This window comes from Lepus europaeus, chromosome 5 (assembly GCF_033115175.1).
Source record: "Lepus europaeus isolate LE1 chromosome 5, mLepTim1.pri, whole genome shotgun sequence".
Taxonomy (NCBI): Eukaryota; Metazoa; Chordata; class Mammalia; order Lagomorpha; family Leporidae; genus Lepus; species Lepus europaeus.
Genome location: NC_084831.1, coordinates 85,188,114 through 85,198,499, shown reverse-complemented (window position 1 = coordinate 85,198,499; position 10,386 = coordinate 85,188,114).

Sequence of the window (10,386 nt, the reverse complement as noted above, 5' to 3'; positions counted from 1 at the left end):
AATATTCTTGTGTACTTCTGTGTGCACTGTGCTTTTGCAATGCTTTGGCATATTTAAACATGAGGTCACCCGTGCTTAAATGCACCGTAGCTCAACATACAGCACAAACGAATAATCAGCTGCCAGTTGCAACAGCATCTCACACCACCCTCTCCCTCTTCCAGGAAAGGAGTCTAAGCAAATGCATTATTGCTGCTTCTTCATGGTGTTTCTTGTTCCCATTATTCTGTCCCTTTTCCAGTCTGTGCAGTATCTTAGCTGGTTGTTTATAATATTGCAAGGTCTTTTAGTTAACTACAAAATTATATCACTTCTAGAAACTACCTTAAACAACATATATACAATGTTAATCAATCTTTGATTATATGACTGCAAGATTCTGTCAATTTTTTTCCATTTTGTCCTGAGATTTTTTAAATGCCTGTTTTATTTTATTTATTTTTATAGTTTTTTTAAAAACTGCTATTTAATGAATATAAATTTCCAAAGTATAGCTTATGGATTACAATGGCTTCCCCCCCATAACATCCCTCCCACCCGCAACCCTCCCCTTTCCCGCTCCCTCTCCCCTTCCATTCACTTCAAGATTCATTTTCAATTCTCTTTATATACAGAAAATCAGTTTAGTATATATTAAGTAAGGATTTCAACAGTTTGCCCTCACATAACAACACCAAGTGAAAAATACTGTTGGAGTACTAGTTATAGCATTAAATCACAATGTACAGCACATTAAGGACAGAGATCCTACATGATATTTTTTTAAGAATTGATTAATTTTCTATGCAATTTCCAATTTAACACCAAGTTTTTTTTTTCATTTTCAATTATCTTTATATACCGAAGATCGATTCAGTATATACTAAGTAAAGATTTCATCAGTTTGCACCCACACAGAAACACAAGGTGTAAAAATACTGTTTCAGTACTAGTTATAGCATCACTTCACATTAGACAACACATTAAGGACAGATCCCACATGAGATGTAAGTACACAGTGACTCCTGTTGCTGACTTAACAATTTGACTGTCTTGTTTATGGCATCAGTGATCTCCCTAGGCTCTAGTCATGAGTTGCCGAGGCTATGGAAGCCTTTAGGGTTTGCTGACTTCGATCTTATTCCGACAGGGTCATAGTTAAAGTGGGAGTTCTCTCCTCCCTTCAGAGAAAGGTACTTCCTTCTTTGATGGCCCCGTTCTTTCCACTGGGATCTCACTCGCAGAGATCTTTTATTTAGGTCTTCTTTTTTTTTTTTTTTTTTCCAGAGTGTCTTGGCTTTCCATGCCTAAAATACTCTCATGGGCTCTTGTAAAATGCCTGTTTTAAAGTCTATTTCAGGGCCAGCGCTGTGGCGCAGCGGGTTAACGCCCTGGCCTGAAGCACTGGCATCCCATATGGGTGTCAGTTCTAGTCCCAGCTGCTCCACTTCCGATCTAGCTCTCTGCTGTGGCCTGGGAAAGCAGTAGAAGATGGCCCAAGTCCTTGGGCCCCTGCACCCACATGGGAGACCCGGAAGAAGCTCCTGGCTTCGGATGGGCGCAGCTCCGGCCATTGTGACCAATTGAGGAGTGAACCATTGGATGGAAGACCTCTCTCTCTGCCTCTCCTCTCTCTCTCTGTAACTCTTTCAAATAAATAAATAAATCTTAAAAAAAATAAAGTCTGTTTCATACTCGGAATCCTGACATTTACTTATCTTTAGCCATGTCTGTGAATAGCTTTTAGAAGTTCCTCAGATAATCTTTTTGCAGCTATAATGTATTTATGTTTCATTAAGACAATTTTATTTAAGATTACATAAGATTTCAGATGCCAGACTCTTGACTATAACATGCAGGAATGGTCTGTCTCAGTCAGACACTAACATCTTAAGGAAGTATTAATACCTACTTATCTGTGGAACTTATAATGGCAAAAGAATTTACTAAGAATGACTCAAACTAGTATAATCTGCAGTGAAAAGTGTGTACAGATTACTACATGAACCTAAATACAAGTTACTGTACTGGTTACATTTCCACCTACTCCTCTTGAAGGAAATAGTATTAATTTTTAACAGAAATAATTCTATTCCAGTATGGAATATTGCTCGTTGTCCCCAAGTTTCTTTGTGGAGATGTTTACTTCTTCAGGATTTGTGTTACCACATTTTGGACTCTAGTTACATAATTAAATACAAAGAATAGCCATAGAATGCTGGATCTTTATCAACTGATTTCTATGGAATATATGGATTCCGTGTAACATACTTTGGCTGACTGTAGCTGTGGGATGCTTTGGTTCTGTGTCTAATTGGAACACAATGTTTGGCAGTCTCATTTGGAGAACAGATGATAATTCAAGTTCATTTGGTGAGAGGATTAAACTGCTTGAAGAAAAAAATAAAAACCAGATCACCTGAAAATATGGGTACTAGCATATACTGCATCTTGTGCAGCACCATTTAATGTCCTTGTTTGCAACTGGGACTCAAAGGATTCATTTCTAGTCAATTTAAGCCTATTATTTCCCTGATTACATAAATACTTATTAAATTTTTCTCTAAAGAATAATTATTTGATTTGTGTTTAATTCAACTATCATTTTGCCACTGAATACTTAGAAAGCACTGGACTTTTCCACAAAGAGTTGTATACAACTTCCTGAATTTGTCTTTGTTCTTAAGAATCCCTTCATACCAAACAAGATTTATTTCTTTTTTTTTCTCAGACATTAATTCAGGCATCTATAATTCTCAGATTCTTCCCAAATTACTTATTCTTATCCCAATCTAACAATAAATACATGTCTTTGGCTGTCATCAACAGAAAAATAGCCCTGAAATCTCAACATTTCTTGCTTCCTGCCTTTTTAGAGCCATTAACACTGATTTTTCAACATTTTCTCCTGAATAATCAGAGTTTAAAAGGAGTGGAAGGTTCAAGGTAGAGAAAAGTTTAAGTTGAATAGATGAGCTAGAACTTATGGTGTCAGATGTATCGAGAGAACCCTGTCTTGCTCATAGGTTGAACACCCATTATTTGTCTTTTAAGCTCTCCCAAAATTCTTGGAAACTACATCCTCCTCTGTTTTTCATTTCAAATGGGACATGCCTTTAACCCTATTCTACACTGAATAACTTGTTGGTCCAGGATGAGTTCCAAATAGATGAAAGACCTAAACATAAGAACAAAAACTCTAAAACTCTTAGAAGTAAACAACAGATAAAATCTTCATGATATTGTATTTGGCAATGACTTCATGTATATCACACACACACACACACACACATGGAATAAAAGAGAAATAGATAAATTGGACTTCATCAAAATTAAGAACTTCTGTGCATCAAAGTATAATAGCAAGAAAGCAAAAGACAATCTGTTGAAGAGCAGCAAATATTTGCAAATCATATATCTGGTAAGAGATTAATGTCCAAAGATAACAAAGTCCTAAAACTCAAAAACAAAAGGATGAATAACTCCCTCAAATTGGCAAAGGAGTTGTAAAGCATTTCTCTAAAGAAGATATTCAAATCACCATTAAGCACAGGAAAAGATACTCAATGTCATTAGTCATTAGGGATATGCAAACTGAAACCACTATGAGATACCATTTCATACCTACTAGGATGACTGTAATGTTAAAAATGGAAAATAAGTATTGGTCAGGATGTGGAGAAATTAGATACTTTGTCAGTAGGAATGAAAATAGTGAAACTGCTATGGAAATCAGTTCAGTGATTTTTCAAAATATTAAACATGGAAATTCTATGTGATCAGCAATACCATTCCTAAATATATTTCCAAAAAAACCCCTCAAAACAGTGTGTCAGATATTTATAGATCAGTGCTCATAATAGCATTATTTAAATTAGCCAAAGAATAGAAATAACCCAATTGCCCATGGATCAGAATAGCAAATGTATAAACAAAATATAGTACATACACACAATGGAAAATTATTCTGCCTTAAAAAGAATGAATTTCTGATACATGCTACAATATAGCTGATTCTGGGTTCCAGTTCCTGACTCCAGCTTCCTGAAAGTCAGACCAAGGGAGGCAGTGGCAATGGTTCCTGTCTCCCTTGTGTGAGACCTAGATTGCTTTCCTGCTCCTGTCTTCTACTCCAGCGCAAGGCATTGCAGGCATTTGAGTGAACCAGTGGGTGGGAGTGCCTCTCTTTCTGTGTTGGTTTCTCTGCTTGTCAAATAAATAAATTTAAGTGTTTATTTTCATGTCCTTGAAAGGCAGAAAGACAGACAGAAAGACAGACAGACACACACACACACACACAGTGAGAGATCTTCCATGCCCTGGTTCATTCCCCAAAAGCCTTCAACAGCCAGGGGTAGACCAGGCCCAAACCAGTAGCCAGATCCATCAGCTCTCCCATGAGGTGGAAGGGGCCGGAGCAACTGAGCCATCACCTGCAGCATCCCAGTGCACTAGAGAAGATGGATCAGAAGCAGGGTATCCAGAACTTAAACTGACACTTCAATATAGGATGCAGGCATTCCAAGTTGCATCCCGACCCATTGTGCCACAATGTCAGCCTCTAAGTGAAATTAAAAAAAAAAAATAAATAATTGGTTTATCATATTATTGGAATAAGTTTACATCCTAGCAAATGCGAAAGAAATTAATATTACTGAGCATTTTCTGTGTACTAGGACTATCACAAATATTATTTAATCTTCGTAACACAATCTGTGAGTTAAGGATTATTAGTTTCACTAAGGATGAAAAATGAAGAAAAAAGGGTTTTTTCCCTTTTTTTAAAAAAGAACAAGGTCATACAGCTAATCAACAGTAGAGCTACAAAGGAAAGAACTAATAGGAATTGGGCAGACAACAGGGGGCCCTAGATGTCAGAGGTGGGGAATTCCAAGCGACAGGGTAAGTATTTTTGCCAGGAAGGCATCATTCATTGCTATCTACCATCTACAAAAGTTTTCCTGTGAGAAACATTCCTTGCCAACCTTCTGTAAACAATTTTGTTAAAGACACTTAAGAGTAGAGCTTACTTTCATAGTTGTTCACATGTACAGGATAAGAACATATTATCTGGGGCCAACACTGTGGTGTAGCAGGAAAAAGTTGTGGCTGCTAGTGCTGACAACCCATATGGGCGCCAGTTCGAGACTCGGCTGTTCCCCTTCGATCCAGCTCTCCGCTATGGCCTGGGAAAGCAGTAGAAGATGGCCCAAGACCTGGCCCCCGCACCCTTGTGGGAGACTCAGCAGCTCCTGGCTCCGCATTGTGGCCGACTGGGGAGTGAACCACCAGATGGAAGACCTCTCTCTCTCTCTGCCTCTCCTTCTCTGTGTAACTCTGGCTTTCAAACAAATAAATCTTTAAAAGAAAAAAAGAACATATCACTGTTTTAGTAAATGCATGTTTTTGTTAAAAGTATTGAAGATTTGTCATTGTGTTTTTAAAACGTTTGTATAGTCATTGTGTTTTTCAAACCATTTTGAAATTTAATGCCCGAAATAAGTTTATAAAGAGAAATATCGAGCGCATGGATGACTGAGGTATTTTAAGACAGGCGAAACACATTTTAGGTAACAAAACGGAAGTCGTAGAGCTTGGGCCTGGCTAGGTCGCATTAAAAGGGCAGACTGGGTAGGAGTTCTAAGGGTTAGAAAGACAGACTAGGACAGGGAAGAAGTAAACTTGGCAGGTCCCTAACACCCAGGATTGAGAGGCTTATTTTACTAGAAAAGAGTACCCTGTGAGAGAGGGTTCAAAGTTCATCACAGTTTGGGAGAAAAGGTGAGAGGCACGGCGGGAGGGGTTGGGGGCCCAGGAGATCCATTGCTTGGAGCTCGGCTTAGCCAGGCTGGGGTCCTCCCGGGACTGCTGAATCGGCGCTCGGCCTCCCAGCGGCCCGCGAGCCGTTGAGGACTGGCGGCCGGCACGTCCCCCGGGGAAGGTGGGGCCGGGGGCTGGACGCCTGGGGGTGGATAAGGACGGGGTCCCCCGGCCCCGGCAGAGGTCAGCCTCCGGTGCCGCAGCCACTGTGGGCGAGGAGTTGGTGGCCCGAGGGCCCCAAGGCCATGCCGGCCTCGCGGCTCCTCAGCCGGGGTCCAGTCAGAGGCGGCGAGGCCCGAGGCGCTCCCCGCGAGGCGGGCCCATCCCCGCTCGGGTCGGGCCGGCTGGGCGGCCTCGCCGTTCGCTGTGGGGGCTGACGGAGTCCTTGGGGTTTGGGTCTGGGTGTAGTCCCCCGAGTGAGGGCTGGCGGGGCGGAGCGCGGGTTTCAGCCGCCTTGTTTTACTGTGGAGGGGAGGGAAGGCCCCGGGGCCGAGCGGCCGGGCGCCGGTGGGAGGGCGGCTCCGCGGGGCCGAGGCTTCTTTCTGCCTTGGGGTGGGCTGGTTGGGATTTAGGGTCGTCCCCAGGAAACCCGCCGGCCCTGATTTTGCTTTCGGCGCTGACTCGGCTTGGGCCGGAGCTTTCCCGCTCCGTCCGTGCCCGGGGAGGGCGGCGGCCTGGGGCTCCCACCCGGGCTCGGACGCGGGGTCCTGGGGTCCCCCTGTGTGTTCCGTTCCCTTGTCAGATTCCCTGCAGTCGCTTGTGTGGCTTATTCCAGTGCACGTTGGCTTCTTCGCTGACAGTATCTAGCAAATCAATTGTTTAGATTTGAGTTTCTGCACTTACAAAGGAAGGAATATATTTCCAAGAGGAAAGATTGTAGATTTTACACAGTTAAGGAAGGATACGTAAGATAAGAAAATGCGGAGTTCTCACGATAACAGAAAGCTGCATGTCACCGGCCACAGGCGACCATGTATGTAGTTAGAAAGTTTAAATATTATAACCGTGTTTAGTTACGGCGGAGCAGACATTACAAAATAATATTTGGGATGATACTGCGTTCTGCAGTATAATTTTGTATCACATGCTAAAATGAAAACTTTGTAATAATCTAGCACAAAAATTTAAGAAAATCTGAATCTAAACGTAGAACTTTAATTAAAAATTCAGCATCTGCTTACAATCTCATGAAATGTAACAAGGTCTTTTTTAAGGCCGATATTTTTAGAAACAATTTACATAATGAAAATACCAAATCCATCACCTTTTAGAACCTTCATGATAGGATTACATGAATCCTGAGCTAGAAAAAATTCACGTCTTGAAAACTGAACATTAAATATTTAGGGGGAAGTTAAATTTTTGAGTTTCAGAGTTAATGGAAAAATTTTTTACATTATTTTTATAAACTGATCATCGCTAATACATTTATTCCATAGTGAATTTTCATGATCCATCTTTTAGGTGACAGACTCTGGGCTGGGTTATTAGAACACATTAGTGAACAAAACGTCCCTGCTCCTAGGGGGAGAAAGAGAATAAACAACAACATATACAATGGCAGTTAGTGTTGTAAGGACAGGTAATACAGCATAAAGATACGGGAATTTTTTATTCCGTATGGGTATATCAGAACTAAAATGTCTATGAAAAGTTTTTGTTTTGACCCAAAACGCATTATATTCTCTTATACCAGAGCTAGAAATCAAAAGGTTTTTTTTGATAGTATTCGTTGTTTATCTGGGAAATTTTTGAATAGTTTATGAAACTTTTTCCAAAGCAAGTGTTTCTGATTTATAGTCTTATTGTCTTATTTTTCAGGTGTTTTTCTTTCTTTTTTTTAGAATAAGCAATTTAAGTGTATACTTTTTTTTAAAAGAATTATTTGTTTATTTGAAAGTTAGAGTTACACAGAGAGAAGGAGAGGCGGAGAGAGAGTGAGGGAGGGAGGTCTTCCATCCACTGGTTCTCTTCCCAATTGGCGCAACAGCTGGAGCCAGGAGCTTCTTTCAGGTCTCCCATGTGGTGCAGGGGCTCAAGGACTTGGGCAATCCTCCACTGCTTTCCCAGGCCATAGTAGAGAGGCCATCGGAAGTGGAGCAGCCAGGTCTTGAACTGGCGCCCATTTGGGATGCTGATGCTTCAGACCAGGGCGTTAACCCACTGCGTGCGCCACAGTGCCAACTCCAAGTGTATAAATGTTAACCTTAAGACTTTCTGCTTAGATTTTGAGATTAACAAAGCATATGACAGTGCCTGGTGAGTTTTAATTTGGAAATTTTTTTATTGCTGTTTAAATAGTTCTTCTGAAACTAGAAAGGAAGCAGTTTGTTATTCTTTGGACAATATAAAACATGATTAGCATTTTCATTTATTTTCAGATTATTGCTTTCTGAGTTTTTTTTTTTACTTAAATGAAAATGTGAAAGATTCTGTTAGCATGTTTCTGAATGACTCCCTTCTGCCTCATGCCTTGTTATTCATGCTTTCAGACATTTATAAAATCATACTAACTAATTTCATTTTTCTACTATATCTTTTTTTGATGACTGAATGGTTTAAAAATTGGGGAAAATGAAGACAGTAATTAAACAGGTAGGAGGGGAAAAACCCAATTACTAAAATAATGAAAAATCTCTGAATCAGTAAGAATAGTTCTAAAATATATATGTAAGTTTAGCCCAGTTATCAGTATCATTGTGTCAAGGAGTTTAAATAGAAACACATAGAAACATTGTTTCCTCCCCAACATCTCACTTACAGCTTATGCCTACCCCAGGGAGGACTCAAAAAGTGGAGACAAAATCTGACTTGGTAATGATGATTTCTCCACAAGATGTCCCTCGTATAGTTCCTTTGATTTTCATTTCTATCCTGAAGACAAATTTGCAGTGGTAGAAACGTGATTTATGTTTTATGATTTGTGCATCTGATTTCATGTTTTGTCATGCAGAATGTTCTATTATGTTTCAGAATTTAGAAAAAAAAATGAGACGTAGTGTTGATGTGTAGAGAAAAGTAATTGAAATGTGAAGGGAGCAATGTGTACCTGCAGAAATGGTGCCACTATCTCCCTATGACATTTAAATCATTGTTCAGTCCTAGATTTTGTGTATTTCCAGGTGGCCAATGCTGAACATTTGTGTCTATATTTAGAAAATACTTCTTTTTTGGGGCCCGCGCTGTGGCTCAGTGGGTTAACACCCTGGCCTGAAGCACCGTCATCACAAATGGGCACTGGTTCTAGTCCTGGCTGCTCCTCTTCCAATCCAGCTCTCTGCTATGGCCTAGGATAGTAGTGGAGGATGGCCTAGGTCCTTGGGCCCTTGTGCCTGTGTGGGAAACCTGGAGGAAGCGCCTGGCTCCTGCCTTCGGATCTGTCCTGCTCTGGCGGTTGTGGCCATCTGGGGAGTGAACCATCGGATGGAAGACTTCTCTCTCTGTCTCTACCTCTCTCTGTAACTCTGCCTGTCAAATAAATAAAATAAATCTTTTTTTTTTTTTAAAGAAAAGAAAATACTTCTTTTTTAAAACAGTGATTTTCTCTAACTTATTTATTACATTTTATTTGAAAGGCAGCTGGGTTGCTGGTTCAATCCCTAAATTTCTGCAACAGCTGGAACTGGGCCATTCTGAAGCCAGGAGCTGAGAACACAATCTGGTTTTCTCATGTGGGTAGCAGGGACCTAAGTATTCGAGCCATCATCTGCTGCTTCCTAGATTGTGCTTTAGCAGGAAGCTGGAATGAGAAGCAGAATTTGGACTTGAACCCAGGGCTTCTGATACGGGATATGGGCATCCCAAGCAATGTCTTAACCACTGCACCAAGCACCTGCTCCTAGATAATATATCTGAAAATAAAAAAAATATATTTTATAAAGGAATGTAGAATTTATATGTATATACTCATGTTACATGTTATTACTATATATGTATAAATATATGTTATTACTATATATGTATAAATATTTTGAAAAAGTTCAAACATACAAAAATAAACACTGTCCTAATGACTCTCCACATACCTTTTACATTGCGTTAGTAATTATCAACTCATTACTAATATGGTTTCAATGATAATTCCTCTTACTCTACCTCTTTATTTTGAAGCAGATCTCTGTATATATACATACTTTTATTGTTAAAGGTATACATATCCACAATAAAATGTTCTAGCCTAACTCAAAACTAATAGTGTGAACAAAGTATTAAGAGTCCAAAAGGAGGCCGGCGCCACGGCTCACTAGGCTAATCCTCTGCCTGCGGCACCAGCACACCGGGTTCTAGTCCTGGTCAGGGCACCGGATTCTATCCCGGTTGCCCCTCTTCCAGGCCAGCTCTCTGCTGTGGCCAGGGAGTGCAGTGGAGGATGGCTCAAGTACTTGGGCCCTGCACCCCAGGAGAAGCACCTGGCTCCTGCCATCGGATCAGTGTGGTGTGCCGGCCGCAGTGTGCCAGCCGCGGCGGCCATTGGAGGGTGAACCAATGGCAAAGGAAGACCTTTCTTCTGTCTCTCTCTCTCACTGTCCACTCTGCCTGTCAAAAAAAAAAAAAAAAAAAAAAAAAAAAAAAGAGTCCAAAAGGAGC